A 22,780-nucleotide genomic window follows, 5' to 3' on the forward strand; every position below is an offset into this window, starting at 1 on the left:
TCTTCAAAGTAGCCACCTTTTGCTTTGATGACTGCTTTGCACACTCTTGCATTCTCTAGATGAGCTTCAAGAGGTAGTCACCGGAAATGGTTTTCACTTCACAGGTGTGCCCTGTCAGGTTTAACAAGTGGGATTTCTTGCCTTATAAATGGGGTTGGGACCATCAGTTGTGTTGTGCAGAAGTCTGGTGGATACACAGCTGATAGTCCTACTGAATAGACTGTTAGAATTTGTATTATGGCAAGAAAAAAGCAGCTAAGTAAAGAAAAACGAGTGGCCATCATTATTTTAAGAAATGAAGGTCAGTCAGTGCGAAAAATTGGGAAAACTTTGAAAGTGTCCCCAAGTGCAGTTGAAAAAACCATCAAGCACTACAAAGAATCTGGCTCACACGAGCACCGCCCCAGGAAAGGAAGACCAAGAGTCACCTCTGCTTCTGAGGATAAGTTTATCCGAGTCACCAGCCTCAGAAATCGCAGGTTAACAGCAGCTCAGATTAGAGACCAGATCAATGCCACACAGAGTTCTAGCAGCAGACACATCTCTTCAACAACTGTTAAGAGGAGACTTTGTGCAGCAGGCCTTCATGGTAAAATAGCTGCTAGGAAACCACTGCTAAGGACAGGCAACAAGCAGAAGAGACTTGTTTGGGCTAAAGAACACAAGGAATGGACATTAGACCAGTGAAAATCTGTGCTTTGGTCTGATGAGTCCAAATTTGAGATCTTTGGTTCCAACCACCGTGTCTTTGTGCGATGCAGAAAAGGTGAACAGATGGACTCTACATGCCTGGTTCCCACCGTGAAGCATGGAGGAGGAGGTGTGATGGTGTGGGGGTGCTTTGCTGGTGACACTGTTGGGGATTTATTCAAAATTGAAGGCATACTGAACCAGCATGGCTACCACAGCATCTTGCAGCGTTATGGTATTCCATCCGGTTTGCGTTTAGTTGGACCATCATTTATTTTTCAACAGGACAATGACCCTAAACACACCTGCAGGCTGTGTAAGGGCTATTTGACCAAGAATGAAAGTGGTGGGGTGCTATGCCAGATGACCTGGCCTCCACAGTCACCAGACCTGAACCCAATCAAGATGGTTTGGGGTGAGCTGGACCGCAGAATGAGGACAAAAGGGCCAACAAGTGCTAAGCATCTCTGGGAACTCCTTCAAGATTGTTGGAAGACCATTTCCGGTGACTACCTCTTGAAGCTCATCAAGAGAATGCCAAGAGTGTGCAAAGCAGTCATCAAAGCAAAAGGTGGCTACTTTGAAGAACCTAGAATTTAAGACATATTTTCAGTTGTTTCACACTTTTTTGTTAAGTATATAATTCCACATGTGTTAATTCATAGTTTTGATGCCTTCAGTGTGAATGTACAATTTTCATAGTCATGAAAATACAGAAAAATCTTTAAATGAGAAGGTGTGTCCAAACTTTTGGTCTGTACTGTATAAATGTAACATCCCTGGCGGCGTGCTTGCATATTGCACCACCTCCCACTATGCAAGACCGCAGTCTTACCTGTCAGTCCAGCCTGCAAATCTTGCTCCAGTTCATGCTGTGTGCATGTCTCTTGACTGTCTGCTTAGGGCGGCGGCCCGGTTACTTCCTGATTCTTATAGCTGCTGTGGGCGCACCCCTAATGCGTCTCCAGCCTATTGCTGTGAGTCTCTGGATATTTAAACCCCCTCCACCCAGTAGGAGGTGCCTGAGCAACACTAACATTCAGTGTGCTCTGTGACTCTGAAGTTGCCAGGTCCAGTTCTGCTTCTTGTCTGTTTCCCAGATCTGTGACTTCTGTCCGTTTCCGCCATCTCTGGGGGCTGTATACCCAGGCTCGTTCTTGTATCTTATTGCAGCAGCAGTTCCTGTCTGAACTGTATCTTAGCCTGTTACTTGTTTGTCTCTATGTCCGTACCTTCCCTTTTCCTGCAGTATCTGAACCTTCACCTAACTCCAACTCGTCGTCTCTGTACTTCTGTTTGTGAGTTTTGTGTCCACTCGCTACTTCATAGGAAGTACCTTGTGTGTATCTGGTTCTGCTTGTCCCTTTTCCCTCCCTCCGTATCTTCCAGTGTTTTCCAGTCTGTTCCATGTGAACAGAGCCCTGTGTGGAGCCCTGCTGCGCATTGGTGCCACAGATCCTAGAGGGGTGCATGGACGGATTCCTCCACAAGAGGCCCTCACAGCATACACACACCTCCACCTTCCACCTCAGACCACCAGAGGGAGCCCGTTAGGGATATAAATAGGGAAGGTGGAGCTAGGCAGTTCAGTCTGGTCTGAAGTCTGGAGTACATCTGAAGTCTGTAAGGAGTCCAGTTACAGTCTAAGTCTGGAATCTACAATCTAAGTCTACAGTCTGCTGCACCCAGAGAGGTTGTCAGCCCAGCCCAGACTCAGGAGCTCAGGTTAGTGAGCCTAAGATGTGCCAACACCATAAGAGCTGTGAAGAGTAGTGAGGCCTACTGCCAGTGTGAAGCCTAGTCAGGGCCCTGAGCGTCCGAAGGCAAGTGGAGTAAGCGAGCTACATAGGGGGCAGAGGAGCTTAGCCAGCTCACCCCAAGACCATATATCGGACACCGGGTCCATGTCTGCAAGGATCTCTAGGACCAGCAGAAACAACCGGAACCCCTGGAAAACTACATGTCCCAGGAATACCAAAAGCTGACTGTAATACCAGGGTCATGAATCACAGAGACCCAAGAGACCAGGGAGTGTGATCTCCAATGGAAGGCCTTACCACCAGGTCAGCAGGTGCAAGACAGAGACCAAGTTAGGCCTAGCTTCAGGCAGGTCATAAACTTATCAGGAAAAGGCAAGAAACAGGAGGCCCCACACCCGCTCACTGGGGAGAGTCCTGAAATGCACTCTTCACCGTACAGTGCCCTGGATCATGCCTGAAACACCACCAGTAAAGGTACTGAAGTGAACTGTTGTGCTTGCCAGTGCCCACCTGTCTGCATACCAGCCGTACTTGCCAGTACCCACCTGTCTGCATACCAGCCGTACTTGCCAATACCCACCTTCCTGTATGCCAGTCTAACCTGCCTGTTCCTGCATTCCCCGGTGTGGGTCAACAACTGTGACCAGGGTCTGACCTGGAGTCGCACCTGGTCCGTCTGCTCGGTTCCTCCTTGGTCCAAGGAGTAGAGATGAGCGTTGTTCGACTCGAACTGTTCGCCAATCTCAAATTCGAGCTGTTTTGGGCGGTGTTCGAGCCGTTCGGCGAACACGAACGATTTGAGAAAAATTCGGCTGTTCGAGGTTATGTTCGATAACTGTTCGTGCACCAAAATCATAACTGGATTTTTTCTCAGTAATGATGAAAATTAATGTTAATACGCAGTTTGAGTGTACAGCGGGGTGGGGGGAGGGGCAGGGGATGGATCTCTGCAGGAATAATGAAGATCTCCATTTTTTTTTCTCTTTCCCGCATTTACAGTGGGGAGGTGCAATCTGTCAGCCTATCAGCAGCGCACACACGGAGCGAAGTGCTTTTTTTCACACAAGCAAGGGCATGTGTCATTGGCAGTGTATGTCACATGTCCTTGCCCTATAAGACCAAGCCATTTTCCCCGTCGCCACCATTTTCTCACTGCTGCAGCTGCGTGTTAGATGGCACCGCTGTTGCTGTGTGCGCTATACCTTGTTAATTTCAAGCCAATTTTCGCACAAATCTACTGATAGCTTGGGAGTAGGGAATAGTTGTGATTGCAGTCCTTTTAAGGACTAGGTTACAGCATTTCCTACGACTTTTATCAGGCAGGTCTGTGCTCTTAAATAGATAGATTGTGGGAGTAAAGACTAATTGTAATTGCAGTCCTTTTCAGGACTAGGTTACATCAGTTCCTATCAGTTTTTGCCAGGCAGGTCTGTGCCAGTGCTGTGCAAGTTTTTTTCACAGCATTTGGCTGAATCTAGCAAAGATAATCCTTTTTGGCCTATTGCAGAGTGTGTTAGTCAGTGGAGTAGCCTATCTGTGTTGCAAGATATACCACCTGTGTATAGAAAACCAATTTTTTTACTGCACCTAGTAAAATCTTTTGGGCATAGCATCATTCTATTAGTCCATCTATACTGACCTCCATCAGGTTGCAAATTGAATATAATTTTTTTCTGCATCTAGCTCTGAAAAAATATTTGGGCATCTAGCTGTGTGTGGGACTTGTTCTATTAATCCATCTATACAGACCTCCATCAGGTTGCAAACTGAATATAATTTTTTTCTGCATCTACCTCTGAAAAAATATTTGGGCTTCTAGCTGTGTGTGGGACTTGTTCTATTAGTCCATCTATACTGACCTCCATCAGGTTGCAAATTAAAAATAATTTTTTGTCTGCATCTAGCTCTGAAAAAATATTTGGCCTTCTAGCAGTGTGTGGGACTTTCTCTATTAGTCCATCTATACTGACCTCCATCAGGTTGCAAATTAAAAATAATTTTTTGTCTGCATCTAGCTCTGAAAAAATATTTGGCCTTCTAGCAGTGTGTGGGACTTTCTCTATTAGTCCATCTATACTGACCTCCATCAGGTTGCAAATTCAAAATAATTTTTTGTCTGCATCTAGCTCTGAAAAAATATTTGGCCTTCTAGCAGTGTGTGGGACTTTCTCTATTAGTTCATCTATACTGACCTCCATCAGGCTGCAAATTAAAAATAATTTTTATCTGCATCTACCTCTGAAAAAATATTTGGCCTTCTAGCTGTGTGTGGGACTTGTTCTATTAGTCCATCTATACTGACCTCCATCAGGTTGCAAACTGAATATAATTTTTTTCTGCATCTAGCTCTGAAAAAATATTTGGCCTTCTAGCAGTGTGTGGGACTTTCTCTATTAGTCCATCTATACTGACCTCCATCAGGTTGCAAATTAAAAATAATTTTTTGTCTGCATCTATCTCTGAAAAAATATTTGGCCTTCTAGCAGTGTGTGGGACTTTCTCTATTAGTCCATCTATACTGACCTCCATCAGGTTGCAAACTGAATACAATTTTTTTCTGCATCTACCTCTGAAAAAATATTTGGGCTTCTAGCTGTGTGTGGGACTTGTTCTATTAGTCCATCTATACTGACCTCCATCAGGTTGCAAATTGAATATAATTTTTTTCTGCATCTAACCCAGCCAATAGTTTTGGCCTAATACCACAGTTTGGCCACTCAGCTCTGCTCGGTTCCCATCCATTGTTTTTTTGTGCAAACAACTCCAGAGTTGTGAATTAGTTAACCACCAAAATGAGTGGAAAAAGGCCTGCTGCTGGTGGAAAGGGGAATAGGTGTGTTGGGAAGGGGAAAAAAGGTTGTGTCCGTGGGGTAGGTGTTAAAGCAACAGTAACATCTGCAGAAGAAAGACCATCTTCCAGCCAAACTAAAATGTCTACTTCTTTTAGCGGACAATGTGAAAAGATCCCTTTCTTACGGCCACGCCAATCGCTACAAATTCCAGATGAGGCACAAAAACAGCAGGTGCTTCAACGGATATCAAGTGCTCCTTTAAGTGGGCTCTCCTCCACATCAACTTCAACATCACAAATACTCCAGTCCTCAAAGGTGTCACCCCAATCGCACTTGCTTCCTCACAGCTCCCAAATCTCCAGCTGCCCGTCTGAGTATGAGGTAGAACAGATGGTTGAGTCTGCAGAGCTGTTTACTCATACTATAGCCTGGGAATCAGAGGTCGACTCCAGCGCTTCTGTGAATCCAGACGAGGAAATGATCTGCACTGATGCCCAGAATCTTTATGAGTCGGATCCAGGACCAGACGCAGAAGGTTCTGACCATAATGTAGACCCTCATTCCCAAACTGTAACTCCTGTTGGTGGAGACAATGAGGAAGACGATGATGAGACTCAAATACCTGATTGGAGCGACAACTTTAGTTTTTTGTCAGGGCAGGAACAGGTTGGCTCTGAGGACGACGGGTGTGATAACGCACAGGGTGATGATGATGAGGTTGGAGATCCCACTTACTGTCAACCCACAGTCAGCCAAGAGATGAGGTCAGCAGAGGAGGTGGAGGAAGATGCTAGTGACGACGAGGTTAGGTTGCGCCTTCCTGGACAGAGACGTAGTACTGGAAGCACATCAACAACTGCATCCTCAAACGCAACTCTGCCTCTCACCACAAGTCGTGGTGGCTCTTCAGGTCGCATGGGTGCTAGGACTTGCATAGCTTGGGCATTTTTTCAGATCGATAAAGATGACCCAACTCGTGTTATCTGTAACATTTGTCAGCAAAAGCTAAGTAGAGACCAAAAAATACATAGTTTGAGTACTTCATGCATGAACTGGCACATGGACATGAAGCATAAGTTGCAGTGGGAAGCTCAGTGTGCTACAATGCGGCCTAGCCGGCCGGGCCAACCACCGTCTGCCATATCTTGTGCATCCGCGGCCTCTTCATCCTCTGTGACTGGGGGGACAGCAGTCACACCTGTTTTGGGGCGCAGACCTGCCACCTCTTTACCCGCAACAGCCAGCGTGATTGGCAGGTCATCATTTTCTTTGGAGGTGGTAACACCAGCTGGTGTTGAGCGCTGTCCGACATCGATAGCACCACCTTTGGATCAAGGCAACCTAACATGTCCGCTTGCATCTTCCTCACAGACCGGCAGTTTGCCGGGGACACCCTTATCAACCCCGTCTAAGCACAATAGCCAGCCCTCGGTCCCTCAGATGTGGACAAGTAAAAGACCATTTCCTCCTAGCCATGAGAAAGCTAAGAGGTTGAATTTCACCATCTGCAAGCTCTTGGCTACCGAAATGCTGCCTTTCCGCCTGGTGGACACAGAGGATTTTCGAGACCTTATGTCCGTCGCAGTGCCCCAGTACCAGATGCCCAGTCGGCACTACTTCTCAAAGAAAGGTGTGCCTGCGCTCCACCAGCATGTCGCCCACAACATCACCGCTTCTTTGAGAAACTCTGTGTGTGACAGGGTGCATTTCACCACAGACACTTGGACGAGTAGGCATGGACAGGGGCGTTACATGTCGCTGACTGGGCACTGGGTAACTATGGTGACAGCAGGACAAGGGGCTGCTGTCCAAATCTTGCCGTCCCCACGAGTTGTGCGTCAATCCTCTTTATGTCAAAGTTCCTCCACTGCTTCTGCCTCCTCAACCTCCTCTCGGTCTTCCACCTGCACCCAAAGCCTGTCTGGTCATGCCACAAGCTTTCTAACTGCGCAGAAGGGATCCTGCACACCTCCTTACTATGCTGGCAGTAGGGCTCAACGTCATCAGGCGGTTTTTACTTTGAAATGTCTGGGAAATGTGAGTCACACAGCTGAGGAGTTGTGGTCAGCTCTGGAGAACCAATTTCATGAATGGTTGTCTCCACTGGACCTGAAACCAGGGAAGGCCGTGTGCGACAATGCTGCAAACCTGGGTGCGGCCCTTCGCCGGGGCAATGTCACACACGTGCCTTGTATGGCTCACGTGTTGAACCTGGTTGTCCAGCAATTTTTAGCCCACTATCCCAGACTAGATGGCCTTCTGCAGAGGGCACGGTCGCTGTGTGCTCACTTCCGCCGTTCGCATCCCGCAGCTCAGCGACTTACATCTCTACAGAAGTCGTTGGGCCTGCCACTTCACCGGCTAAAATGCGATGTGCCTACCCGGTGGAATTCAACTCTGCACATATTGCAGCGACTGTGGCAGCACCAACAAGCCCTGGTGCAATACGTTCTGACGTATAGCCTGGGCCAACGAGATCCAGACGTGGGGCAAATCACGCTGGAGGAGTGGTCTCAGATCAGGGACCTATGCACCCTTCTGCACAGTTTTGAAATGGCGACGAAGATGTTTAGTGCTGACGATGCCATTATCAGTATGACTATTCCGGTGATTTACATGCTGGAGCACATGTTAAACAGAATTCGGAGTCAGGTGGTGGCACAAGAGGAGGTGGAGGAAGTAGAGGAGGAGGAGTTGTATGCGGAAGGGCTAACATCTGCAAGGTTCAGACGGTCGGCAGCACCAAGGCGGCAGGCATGTGAGGGTGGGGGAGATGGTTTTACCAGGGCGCATGGTAGCAGCCAAACTAGTGAGGAAGGTGCAGGAGCCCAGGAAGGAGTGGAGGACGAACTGATGGAAGACTCATCAGATGAGGGAGACCTTGATCACATTTCTGTTGTGCGAGGTTGGGGGGAGAGGACAGAGGAAGGAAGCATGATTGTTACCTCGCCACCAACACAACAGGGACTTGGTGCTCCTGGATGCGCAACACACATGAGTGCCTTCTTGCTGCACTACCTGCAACATGACCCTCGAATTGTGAGCATTAGAAATAATCCTGACTACTGGGTTGCCACACTGTTAGATCCCCGGTACAAAAGTAAATTTGCAGAAATTATTCCTGCCATAGAAAGGGATGCACGCATGCAGGAGTATCAGCAGAGACTGTTGCAGAATCTTACATGTGCTTTTCCACAAAACACCAGTGGTGCACGTAGTGAATCTCACAGTTCCAACTTGCCAACCATGGGACCGTCAAGTGTTCAGCACTCAAACCGTAACAGAAACACAGTATCTGCTGGTAACATCAATTTTGCGGAATCATTTCACCACTTTTTTAGCCCATCCCTTGCAAGGCCACAGGAGACAAGAAGTCTGACACATAGTCAACGCCTAGAGACGATGGTACAGGAGTATCTCCAAGTAAACATTGAAGCCATGACTGTGTCACTGGACCCTTGCTCTTTTTGGGCTTCCAATCTGGATAAATGGCCGGAGCTAGCCACTTACGCCTTGGAGATCTTGTCATGCCCCGCAGCCAGCGTTCTGTCTGAACGTGTGTTCAGCGCTGCTGGTGGTGTGCTGACAGATAAGCGCACGCGGCTCTCCACTGATAATGTAGACAGACTCACGTTCATAAAAATGAACAAATCATGGATCCGAAACGACTTTTCTACCCCTGTGTCATCCTGGGGAGAGTAAAAGCTTGATGATTGGTTAAAATCACCCTACCAACCGTTTTAAGCTTTCAAATTACTAATCATGCTTATCTGTATCTTGGCTGGAAAATAATTTGGGCTTTGTAGCAGTGTGCAGCACTGATTCTATTAGGCCATCTATAATAAGCTCCACCAGATTTAAAATTACTAATCATGTTTATCTGTATCTTGACTGGAAAATAATTTGGGCTTTGTAGCAGTGTGCAGCACTGATCCTATTAGGCCATCTATACTAAGCTCCAAAAGATTTAAAATTAGTAATAATTTTTAGCTGCATCTAGCCCGGAAAATAATTTTGGGGCTCCGAGATGCGCAAGACACATAAGTGCCTTCTTGCTGCACTACCTGCAACATGACCCTCATATTGTCAGAATTCGAAGTAATCATGACTACTGGGTTGCCACACTCTTAGATCCCCCAAACTTTTCGATCAACCTTTTCATTTTAATAAAGACCAAAAAAATGGTCATTTTTGAAATTATAAGCATTAGCAATTTATTAGAAACTGAAATCAAACAGTTTTCAACTCAAAACTTTATTCTAGGTGATGTTACATTTTCACATAGGACCCCTTGTTCGAAAGGAGCTTCTGAACTCTCTCGTCCATTGAATTTGTCAGGTTTTGGATGGTTTCTGCTTCAATTGTTTTGCATGAGGACAGAATACCCTCCCAGAGCTGTTGCTTAGATGTGAACTGCCTCCCGCCATCATAGACACTCCTTTTGATGATGCTCCAGAGGTTCTGAATGGGGTAGAGGTCAGGGGAGCATGGGGGTCACACCATAAGTTTGTCCCCTTTTATGCCCATATCAGCCAGAGATGCAGATGTTTTATGTGCAGCATGAGATGGTGCATTATCATGCAAAAAAATGATCTTGCTGTGAAATACACGGTTCTTCTTCTTGAACCATGGCAGGAAGTGCTGTTTGAGAAAATCCACATACATTATGGAGTTCATCTTTAGCGCCTTCAGGGATCCTAAAGGGGCCGACAATCTCTCTCCCCATGATTCCAGCCCAAAACATTACTCCACCTCCTCCTTGTTGGCGCTGTAGCCGTGTTTGCGTGGGGTGTCCATCAACCAGCCATCCTCCACTCCATCCATCTGAACCATCGAGCGCTGCACGGCACTCATCCGTGAACAAAACAGTTTTGAAATCAGTCTTCATGTAATGTTTGGCCCACTGGAGCCGTTTCTGCTTGTGTGAAGTAGATAGAGGAGGTCGACAGGATGGCGTATGCACAGCTGCAAACCTCTGAAGGACCCTGCATCTTGTTGTTCGGGGGACGTTGGAGGCACCAGCAGCTTCAAAAACTTGTCTGCTGCTATGACAAGGCTTTTTTCCCGCTGCTCTTTTAACCTGACTTAATTGCCTGTAGGAAAGAGTCCTCAATTTGCCCTTATCAGCACGCACACGTGTGTACTGTGAATCAGCTACATACTTCTTGATTACCAAGACACTTCATCCTGATCATCGCACAGTGTTGATTGTAGTCATGCCTTGACCTAAACACTCCACAATTTGTTGCTTCTCAGCAGCCGACACATCCTTTTTCTTTCCCATTTTGGCAGAAAATGTAGGCTGCTTAATAATGTGAGACAGCCTTCTTAAGTAGTCTTGCCTTTCATTGGACACACCTGCCAAACTAATTAGCACAGGTGTCTGCAATTGGTTACAGTGATATAAAGAGCCCTGACACACATTACCATCAATGAGTTTAACTGACAAACAAACAAATTCTTCCCTTATCACTCCTAAACACTTTTTGCATAATAATTTGGAACACAGTGTACATGTGCTTTTCCACAAAACACCAGTGGTTCACGTAGTGAATCTTACAGTTCTAACTTGCCAACCGTGGTCTGTATGGAGTTGTTCAATAAAGGGCCCAAAATTAAGATAACATAGATGGGAGAGGTCTCTATGAATAGGAATTCCTAAGTATTTGATACCCTGTGAGGTCCAGGCAAAGGGAAAGTTGGACTGGATGGAATTCTATATGGATTTGGGGAGGGAGACATCGAGGGCCTCAGACTTCGCTGCATTGATTTTAAAATTTGACCATGTAACAAAGTGATCTATTTCAGCCATAACAGCATGGATGGATATATGTGATTGAGTGATATATACTAGGACATCATCAGCAAATAGAGAGCACTTGTACTCGGTGCCTCCCACCTCAATCCACCTAATATTGGGGTTATGGCGAATTGATGAGAGCAGGTGCTCCGTCACTAGGATGTATAAGAGAGGGGACAGAGGACATCCCTGCCTTGTCCCATTGGTGATTGTGAAAGGTGATGAAAATGTTCTGATGCACACCCTGGGCCTTGTGACACCCGGAGCCGGACCCTTTTTGGTGGATGCTGGTGGTTGTAGTCTTCGTGGCGGCGACCCGGTTCCGTGGCTCAGGGTGGTCAAACCAGTGGCGGAACTATTTATGTGGTTTTGATGTTTAAATGTCCGACTACGCCACCCGTGGATTGCGGTCAGAGCGAACCGCCGCTGCAGGGCAGACCGCTGAGGCTGGTGTTGTGGGTGCAGCAGAGCGTAGCATAACTCCCCACGGGAGGAGTATAGCCTCAGGGCAGTGTATGCGGAGGATGGGGATGATGGTGCAGGGCAGCAGCAGTAACGACACGGAGTCAGTGATGCAGTCCAGGGCCTTTACTCACAGTTCTTATTATCCAGACCACGTCTGCAGGTAACGGCTGCACACGTCGTACTGTGCTCACCAGGTGAGGGGCTCAGACAACTCCCAGATAACTTTGGAGCGCTTCACAGGACCCCCTTTGTGTGTCCTTTGTCTGGCCTTTCTTACCAACCCTTCTGTCCGGCTGCCTCGGGCCTCCTCTTGGTAAACTTGGCGCCAGTTTCCCTGACCCTATGTGGTGCCTTCCTAGCGGGTGTAGCGAGGGGCTGCGACACATAAAATGTCACAGCCTCCGGTTTCTAGCTGAGGGTCGTTTCCTGCCTCCACTAGTTTCGGGGACCGGTCTCCCCCTTTGGCCTGACCCCTCCACGCAGGTGGATTCGGGCGTGTGGTGGTGACTCGCCCGTCCGCACCCCTGGGATCCCTTCATTCCTCGTTCCTGGAGCCTTCTCCGCTCCTCTTCCTTCCTTCTCCCTCTTCCAGGCCTGGGCCTCTATTACTAGGCCCGCCTCCGGAGCAGAGCTCATGCAGAGCCCCTGCTCCCTGCCACTTCTGCTCAGACTTCTCTGCACTGAACTAAGATGGTGCCCACCTTTTATACTCCCTTCTCAATGCACGTAGGAACTGCTTCCTCCCTGCTCCTGCACTACAGGGTTCCCCTTCCTCAGTGTTCTCTCCCCCCACTCCAGCCAGGGACAGGGACTGTCGTGCCCATCTCAGAGGCATATTGGTCGCCCTGCCCCACGGCAATGTGGTGTAATGCATGCAGGTGTCGGGTCCTGATCCACACTCCATCCTTACCTGAGAGTGAGATATCACACCTCTGGGTGAGGTGCAACACCTCTGTAGCAACCGAGCCCTCAGGGTGCTACAGTTCCATTTATCTTCAGCCTAGGTGACGTATTGTGATACAGGGCCGTGATTTTGGCTATAAAAGGGTCCCCTAGACCCCTACCCCAAGCTTTTTAAGAGAATCATATATGGCGTGCCAGGAGACTCTATGGAATGCTTTCTCAGCATCCAACGAGAGTATCTAATTACAAATTTTTAACTGCATCTAGCCCAGGAAATACTTTGTGCCTAGTAGCAGTGTCTGCTAGTCAGCGGATTATCCCGGCTGTTAAGCAAGCTACACCACCTGTAGTTTGGACACTTAATTTTTTCAAAGGAAATGCTTCGGGACCACGGGATACTCAGTGAAGAGGAGGCACCCCAAGGCATAGGGGCTGGGACTGGCAGTAGGATGCCTTGCGGTGGACAGCCGAGCTCGATCCTTATAAAAGCTTTTTAACTGCAGCAGCTTTAGTGGACGCTACTGGAGCTGGAATTACGCGGCTGCTGGCATGAGACTTGCCCTCCAATAGATCCTTGTAAATGGATTTAAAGTGTATTCATTCAAATTAGAGAGACAATTTAAATTAAAAAGCTTAGAGCTGCCTCCACCACAGGGGGGCTCGCTCGACCCACCAGCGGACAGGCACCAGTATTGGGAGAGGGGGGCTGGCCGTCAGGGTTCACCGCGGCTCTGGCACAAACCCGGCGACACGGAGGTGGCACGGGCAGGAGCGGACTGAACGTGTCGGCTTCTCACTTTTTGGATTTTAGAAGGGCATGACATGCCTATATCTGTGTCTCCCCCTCCTTTTACTCCTCCACCTCTTTTCTTTTCGCATGACTATATGTACTTGTCACTTTTCCATGTGTTAGTTGTGTCTTTTGAGCAGTTTGTCAGCTTTTGGACACCTTTGAAGGTGTTTTCTATGTGTTTCTATGTGTTTTTGTTTGCCTGCCATTAGTTTTAACGGTGTTCGAAGGTGTTCGACGAACAGTTCGACGAACAGTTCGGCGAACACACGGGTGTTCGACGAACCGAACCGAACTCGAACACTACGGGGGTGGCTCAACACTACCAAGGAGTCGACTAAGCCGCCGTGCGACCTTGATCGGGTTGATACTTAGTTACGCCCCTCCAGGCACTCCTCGGTTCATGGTACAGTGGGATCACTAATCACGCTCATGCCACTCAGTCCGGGCGCGAGCGTAACAATATATATATACTGCTATATACTGCTTCAGGCTTCAAAAATTATGAAACGGCTAAAGAAGTGACTTTTCCATTCTCCTTCTGTTTGGAAGACATCACTATTTTATATATGTAAAATAGCGATGTCTTCCAAACAGATGCTGCCAGAAGAATGGACAAGTCACTTCTTTTAGCCATTTCATAGCTTTTGAAGCCCCAAGCAGTTAAAAGAACATGAATAAAATGCAACATATGCAAAGCAAGTTGTTTTAACAATGCACTGTATATGTTAATTATTTTTAACAATTATTGAGCACTTTTTCAGGCGGGTTCCAGGCACACGTCATGACTTCACTTAAGACTTAATTACAACTGGAGGATAGGGTAGGGAATTGTGGCACCAGGACAGGTAAAAAGTGAGGTGAGTATAATATTATTATTTTTTTAACCCCTTCCATTTCTTAAGCTATAGGTTCTGGAGATACCTCAGAGTATAAAAAACGTCTTTTATTTAAATTTGCAAATGCAACCCTGGCAAATTTTAAAGGGCATCTGTCAGTATGATCAACCCTCCTAAGCCGTCTATATGGGCATGTAGGTCATAGAAGGCTGAATAAAATGATACCTTGATATCTGCGATCTGATGTCTTATTCCAGAGAAATCCACATTTTTCTTATATGTAAATTAGCCGTTCAGGACTATGAGATGGACACTGATCTCCCGGAAAATCTGCCTCCCGAGCTTATTGTAAATAAAAGGGGGAAGTCAGTGTTTTATGTGATGGTTATCAGTGTCATCAGTGTAATGTGTGATGGTTAACAGTGTTACCAGAGTGATGTGTAATGGCTGCTCTCTGCTCTCCTGATCTCACTGCAGAGCTGTGTGTGATTATACCTGACACATCTGCAGGTTCCTCTCAGCTTTAGCTTCCATCTCACAGGCAGACAAGGTTACAATATTGTTGCAATACAGCAGAGCTGTGAGAGCTGTGTAAACAGGTACGAGGATGCAACAGCACAGAAAATGAAGACTCAGTGGTAACTTGAACCAAGTGATTATGTATTTACAACAAACAATTTAGGTGAACAGAAACAAAATGTCTAAAGGTTTAGTGATTTACAAAAAAACACTAAACTAGTTCACAATACTGGGGATTGTTATTCTAAGTACGAAAACATTGTCTTCCTTTCACAACACACTTTGAATCAAAAGTTAACTAATAGTGATGAGCGAGCATGCTCGCCACTGCTCGGTACTCACCCGAGCATCTCAGTACTCGAGATGCTGGAAGCTCGCCGAGTACTTGCGTGATGCTCGGGCGGGAGCTCGGGTCCCTGGCCTGCATGTTTGGTGCTATTTAGAGCACCAATCGACATGCAGGGATTGCCTGCCACTCACTGTAATGCCGCAGCCATGTTGGTTGTGGCATTACACTGATTGCCCAAATCGATGGGAGAAGTGCTCAGTGAAACATGAAAAGCCGGCAATTCATCAGCGGCATACAGTTATAACATCGGTACCCGACAATTTAGAACAGAAAGAATAGAGCATCACACATAGATTAGATAGATAGAAACATGTCAGTCACATATATAATAAGTATAGTGACAGTGTTGGTTACTGTACTTGTCATATAGTGTTAAAATAAAGGATTTATTAAAAAAAAATTGGCGTGGGGTTCCCCATAATTTTAGTCTCTAGTGGAGGTTAAGCAGACGGCTGGGGCAGATGTTTGAAGCCTGGGAAGGGGGTAATACCCATGGAGCTTCCCAGGCTACTAATATCAGCCCCCAGCTTAATACCTAGCCTTTACTAGCTATTAAAATGAGGGACCCCCAAAAAATGATGTGGGGTCCCCCTATTTTATTAGCTAGCAAAGGCTAGGCAGACAGCTAGGGGCTGATATTAATAGCCCAGGAAGGGTGCCATGAATATTGGCCCCCTCCCAGGCTAGAAACACCAGCCCTCAGCTGCCCCAGAAATGGCACATCCATAGGATGTGCTAATTCTGGCACCTAGCCTAGCTCTTCCCACTGCCCTGTAGCGGTGGTAGTGGGGTAATAGGGCTGGAATTGATGTCAGCTTATAATGCCAGCTGACATCAAGCCCAGGTTAGTAATGGGGAGGCATCTATATGACCCCCCCATTACTAACCCCATAGTGAAAGTAAAAAAAACACCAACACCCAGAATAAAATCTTTTAATTGAAATAAACACACAATACTTTAATATTCTAAATTAAATTCTACTTACCATATCGCCCAATCCAGCTGAATCCCATGTCTCCTGCAATAAAAGTAAAATAATTAACCAACCTCATCCTCACCTTTCCATGGTTCCCACGACAGCTCCACCTCTGCTACATTGAGATGGCAGGCTGGATCGTAGCAGAACGCTGCCATCCAGCTTGCCATGCAGCAGAGACACTGAGAAGTGCAAGTGTGCTTGCGCTCCTCAGTGTCTCGCTGTGACCGGCATCCAGGTGAACTCAGCTCACCTCATGCACGTTACTGACAGCGTGGGAGAATTCTCCTGCGCATGCGGTGCCGGCAAATTTATTTTAACACTAAATGACAAGTACAGTAACCAACACTGTCACTGTACTTATTATATATGTGACTGACATGTTTCTATCTATCTAATCTATGTGTGATGCTCTATTCTTTCTGTTCTAAATTGTCGGGTACCGATGTTATAACTGTATGCGGCTGCTGAATTGCCGGCTTTTTTAAAGAGACGGGTGCATGAAAATCGGAGTGCACTAGTGTGTTCCGAGTGCCCTGCTATGTTTTTCATGCACCCTACTATATACCCTGCCTGCCTGTTTGCCTATATATTCTGCCTGCCTTGTTTCATTGAGCACTGTTCCCATCGATTTGGGCAATTTTTGACCTTCTGAAGACCGCCGGGGGGAACCGCCAGAAAAATGCTCGAGTTTCCCATAGACGTAAATTGGGCTCGTTGCTCGGGTCGAGCACCCGAGTATCACAATGTGCTCGACCTGAGCTTCGAGCACCTGAGCATTTTAGTGCTCGATCAACACTATTAACTAACTAATATACTAAACTACATTTCTACTGGTGCCTTAGTCCATGGTATGTCAAAGTTCGCATGGTAGTCGTCACCATCAGCAACTAAACACTACATCTATAGTGGTAGTTAAATTGTTAGTTAACTTTAACTGTTGATAACTAAGAAATTAACTATTTTATTGAGAAGTTGGCTGAAGAGCATTTGACTTTGAATTGGAATAAAAAAAGTTTTAGAAAGAATTTCATTATTTAGCCTGTAGGTGGCAGTGTTGTTAACACTGAATTAAACCCATGTGCATTTATTTTACCAGAATTCAGAATTGTGATTGATGTTGAAGCTCAGTAATGTGTGGTGCGGCATGGTAGTTGTGAAATAATCTGTTTAATATGCATGTAGAAGGGTTTGTGGAAAGGGGCATCAAATTCACAATAGCGACTGACTATTATTTTATTTATTTACTTTTCAGATCTGCGGGGGTCACTATTACAAGGTCCCCACAGATCACATTTGGGATATGAACACCATTACATTACCACATTTCATGCAATACCACATACTGCTTTTATTAGATCACTTTAGCAGTGATGCTTTATACATTTTGATTGCTTACTGTGTACAGAGAATTGATGTGGTCACTAAAGTTATGATATATGTATTCAAACCTTGTGCCTGTCCCATACAAAACCAGACATAAACCATAAATTTCCATTAAAACTATGAATAAAGCAAGTGTGAACAGCTGCAAGCTGCTATGACTGCATAATATACAAACAAAAGAATACAGCAGCACTATGTATGCGCTAAGATGTATGTAAACATTGAATATAAGAAATTTGTTCATATATATAAATAAAGGTATGTAATGCATCAATTGCACCCTTTAAATTTGTAGGCTTTTAGCCCGGGAGAGGTATGTTTGAAAAATATTAGGCTCAAAGTATAGTACACCTTTAACTAAAGTATTACCCAGCTTGCTTTTTCTATCCTACCTCCCTCCCTATCTCTTCCTCAGGTTATTGTTATAATGTTTATTGCTATGTTGATTTGAAGTACATTACCTGATATTCTATGTTATTTTTGTAAATAGTTATAAAAATGTAATAAAAATAAAAATATTTAAAACAAAAAAGAGAAGTACGCCATGTCATGGCTGGTGGGCTCTCATGAATTATCCAATTTATACACTAAGTACCTTCATTTTTCTAAGTATACAGGTTGGTCCAAAAGTAGGTGGACAGAACGTGTAATAAGGTTATGAAGGGGGAGATTTATCAAACATGGTGTAAAGTGAAACTGGCTCAATTGCCCTTAGCAACCAATCAGATTCCACTTTTCATTCCTCACAGACACATCCAAAATTACATAAGAGATGCATTTCAAGAAATTGATACCCAAAGAGACTTGTGCAAAATAGGTTGTCGACGCGTAAGAGGCGACTTCAAAGCTGTGCAAATTGTAATGGAAAACAGTTTGAGCACCTGCATTGATAAAATTTAAGGGCTTTTGTATTATTATTCAGAATAAAATTTAATTGTCAATGTTATGCTTGTGTTAGTAAATATAATTTTATATATAAATCAAAATAAATGTTATTATTTTCTCGCCACCTACTTTTGGACCACCCTGTATTCTATATAACAGTAATGCAGTCCAAATTTCATATATTGTGCTCCCCTCACAGTTCATTGTTAACACTGGGTCGATGGTCTTAAAATAATCAAAAATAATGTAATGTGCAAAATACAGAAAAGCAAACCCTTAAGATCCTTGTTTTGCCAAATTGCGAAGCATTAAGCCTTTACAGGTGACTATTATGCTGATTCACCTGATTTGCCAACCCAAGCAATACGATGGAAAATTCCTTTACCTGTTACTCCAATATACAGTATTTGTTAGATATGGTTCTCAAAAATTGAGAATCAGTCTGCCAATATATCCTAATTGTCAGTGAATAAGAATCAGGTGAACATGTGACGCCCTCCCTGAGCTTTAGGGGGGTAATTGGAGCCGGGTCAGCGTAGGGGTCGAGGGGGATGCAGTCGTGGCCTAGACCTGTTCCGTGCCCAGGGCTGTCACATTAAAAATAATGGGCTTTCAAGTAAGAGTGGTATTTCGACTACGCCACCTGCGGTTTCCGGTGATGGACACCAGTGCCGCTACAGTCCACTGAGGCTGGTGTTAAGGGCAGCTAAGATGGGACGGCTCCCTGCAGGCGGAGCAGGCCTCAGGGCAGTGTGAGAAGGAATGGTGGGTGCAGTGTCGCACAGGAAATAACAGGCTGAGGCGGAGTGTGAAGTCATCCGGGTCTTTACTCACTTTCAGATGAACTTTCAGCCGCAAAGCTTCTCTCTGCTACACGCGGCGAACTGCGTCCACCAGGAAGGGGGTTCAGCACTTCCCAGGTAGATCAGGAGCACTTGTCGAGACCCCTCTGGTGTGTGTTCCTCTCCTTGGCAAGTTCTCCCACTAAGTCTTCTCCTGACTGTATGTGTGGAATGAACGTGGTGTAAGGCCGGGTCCCACTGGATAAACGCAGTGTAAGAGATACAGGTGGCGACTCCGCTCCGTCCGTATCCCCCTGGGATCCACTAAGCCTCCGGGCTTTTCGGACTGAGACTTGAAGTGACAAAGTCAGATATCGGGGGCCGGTTACCCCTCTTGCAGCAGGAATCCCTCTGACTGGGCCAGAATAAAGAATACAGGTGGTGACTCCGCTCCGTCCGTATCCCCTTGGGATCCTTTTGCCTGTGGAGCCTATCTCCTCCGCTCCCCTCCAAGGCCTTCTTAGGTCAGGACCTTGACAGGGATGAGACAGTGGTTAACTCTGACCCGCTCCTCGTCTCAAGGCCAGAGTACGAGGACAACGAACCTTCCCCCAGCTACAGCCTCTTGCTGGACCCCGACAGAAGACCCTCAATCAAAGACCTTGAACTTAAGATGGCCGTAGATTAAATATGAATGAATAAGTGTTTCCTAAAAGTGTGTCCTCCACCCTCACCCACTACATGGTTCCCCCTAGCTTTGGTTCCCCCCATCTCCTCTATCCCGGGCCGGGGCAGCACCCTGGTGCATTTAGGCCCCCTTCAGGACAGGAGTGGTGTAGTGTTGAGTGGTGAAGTGGTGTCCTGAGAGATGCTCCATCCTTACCTGGAAGAGGAGATACCACACCTCATCTGAGGTGCAGCACCCCTGTGGCGACTGAACCTTCAGGGGCGCCACAAACAAGCAAACACTTAAATTTGGCCAAACTTTCAATGGGTTGTCCCATAATAACAATAATTAATAATAATTTTTATTTATATAGCGCCAACATATTCCGCAGCACAGACAATAAATTCAATACAATTTAAGACTAGGTTAAACATTTAAATTAGGTGAGGTCCCTGCTTTCAAGCTTACATTCTACAAGCAAATGGGGGGACGCAATAGGTGAAAAGTACTTGTTATTTCAGGTCTGGCAATTATAATAAATAGGGATTTTCATATAAAGCTGCTTGATCCGGTCATCAGCCTGTATGTTTAAGTGCAATACTCGAGTATCGAGCGCAGTTATCTTGTGCATGGAGGGTGTGGAGACAGATGAAGAGTAGGGAACAGATTCTGAATAATATTTAGATGGAGGGAACAGGGGAAAGTTAGTTTACTGAGTAGTTAAGGTGGTAGTCTTGTTTAAAGAGATGAGTTTTTAAAGCGCACTTGAAGACATGGGGGCTAGGCATCAGTCAGATCGCCTGGGGTAGTGCATTCCAGAGAACTGGCACAGCACGAGGAAGTCTTGGAGACGGAGGTGCAAGGTTCGGATTGTGGGGGATGTTAGTCTTAGGTCATTTGTAGAACGGAGGGGACGTGTGGGGTGATAGACAGAGATGACAGAGGAGATATAAGGCAGTGCAGAACTGTGAAGAGCTTTGTGGGTGAGAGCGATGAGTTTATATTGGACCCTGTAGCAAATGGGCAACCAGTGTAATGACTGGCACAAGATGGAGGCATCGGTGAAGTGGCTGGACAGAAATACGACCCTGGCTGCCACATTAAGGGCGGATTGGACAGGAGAAAGTTTGGTAAGAGGGAGACCGAACAGAAGAGAGTTGCAGTAGTCCAGACGAGAGTGAATAAGAGCGACAGTCAGAGTTTTAACAGTTTCAAAGGTGAGAAAAAGTCGGATTCTGTAGATGTTTTTAAGATGCAGATGACAAGAGCGAGTTAGTGATCAAATATAAGGAGTAAAGGAAAGGTTAGTGTTGAATATGACCCCAAGGCAGCGGGCATGCTGCTTGTGAGTTATGGTGGAACCCTCCAAGGTAATTTCGATGTTAGGTAGAGTTGGGTTAGTAGAGGGGAGAAACATAAGAAGTTCAGTTTTAGAGATTCAGTTTAAGATAGAGGGAGGACATGATGTTAGAGACAGCAGACAGACAATCCTTGGTATTTTGTATTAGGGTAGGGGTGATGTCAGGGGAAGAAGTGTATAATTGGGGCTCGTCAGCATAGAGATGATACTGGAACCCAAATCTGCTGATTGTTTGTCCAAGAGGGGCAGTGAATAGAGAGAAGAGGAGGGGGCCTAGGACTGAGCCCTGCGGAACCCAGATAGTAAGGGGACAAGGAGAGGAAGAGGAGCCGGCAAAAGATACAGTGAAGGAGTGGTCAGAGAGGTAGGAGGAGAACCAGGAGATAGCGGTTTTCTTGAGGCCTATAGAGCGGAGCATAGTGAGGAGTAGCTGGTGATCCACAGTGTCAAATGCTGGAGAGAGATCCAGGAGAATCAGCAGGGAGCAGTGACCTTTGGATTTAGCTGTTAGTAGATCATTAGAGACTTTAGTGAGGGCAGTTACAGTGGAGTGTAAAGAGCGGAAACCAGATTGCAGAGGGTCTAGGAGAGAGTTATCTGAGAGATAGCGGATTAGATGGGAGTGGACCAAGAGTTCAAGGAGTTTAGAGATGAAAGGAAGGTTAGAGACAGGTCTGTAGTTAGCAGTGCAGTTGTGGTCCAGGAATGGCTTTTTAAGTAAAGGGGTTATGATGGCATGTTTAAATGAGGAGAGAAAGATACCTGAAGAAAGAGAGAGGTTAAATATTTTAGTCAGGTGAGTGGTGACCACTGGTGAGAGAGACTGCAGGAGATGTGAAGGAATGGGGTCAATGTTGCAGGTTGTAGGTCAAAAAGAAATGAGAAGCTGGGTAACTTCTTCTACTGTAACAGGCTCAAAGATGGCTAGTGAGCTTGAAGTGCGGTAGGCAAGGGGATCCAGGCACTGAGGAGATTGGGCTGAGATGTCCTGATGGATGTGGTTGATTTTTTCTAGGAAATAAGTGGCCAGATCCTCACCGCTGAGGTTGGTGATGGGGGCCTGTGCTTTGAGTTTCAGGAGGGAGTTTAAGGTTTCAAAAAGGATTGTTGGACATTGAAGTGATGAGGATGGTGAAGTAGGATTGTTTGGCCAAATGAAGGGCAGAGTTATAGGTTTTGAGCATGAATTTATAGTGGATGAAGTCCTCTGCTAAAAGAGATTTTCTCCACTGACGCTCAGCACACCTTGAGCAACGCTGAAGAAAGCATGTTTGCATTGTGTGCCAGGGCTGCCATTGTCTGTGTCGGGTCTTTCTGCGTGTAGAAGGTGCTGCTTCATCTAGGGCGCTCTTCAGTGTATTATTGTAGTGTGACAATGCTAAGTCCGGACAGGAGAGGGAGGAGATGGGGGCTAAAGATGTGTGGAGATTGTCCATAAGCTGCTGGGTATTAATGGTACGTGTATTCCTATAAGTGTGGTAAGTGGGGGTGTCTCGGGTGAGAAGACAGTTCTTGATAGAGAAGGAAAGAAGATTGTGGTCCGAGAGCAGGAGAGGGGAGTTAGTAAAGTAATGCAGTGAGTAGAGACGGGAGAAAACCAGGTCCAGAGTATTCCCATCTTCATGCGTAGGAGAATTAGTAAATTGTGAGAGGCCGAATGAGGAGGTTAGAGAAGTAGATGAAACGCAAATTTCTGAGAGGGTATCATTGATGGGGATGTTAAAGTCTCCCATGATGATGGTGAGGATGTCACAGGATAGAAAGTGAGGAAGCCAGGTGGCAAAGTGATCCAGGAACTGGCGAGAGGAGCATGGGG

The sequence above is a fragment of the Phyllobates terribilis genome, unplaced genomic scaffold (genome assembly GCF_046119375.1).
Source record: "Phyllobates terribilis strain yellow unplaced genomic scaffold, ASM4611937v1 Scaffold_2__4_contigs__length_985480577, whole genome shotgun sequence".
Classification (NCBI taxonomy): domain Eukaryota; kingdom Metazoa; phylum Chordata; class Amphibia; order Anura; family Dendrobatidae; genus Phyllobates; species Phyllobates terribilis.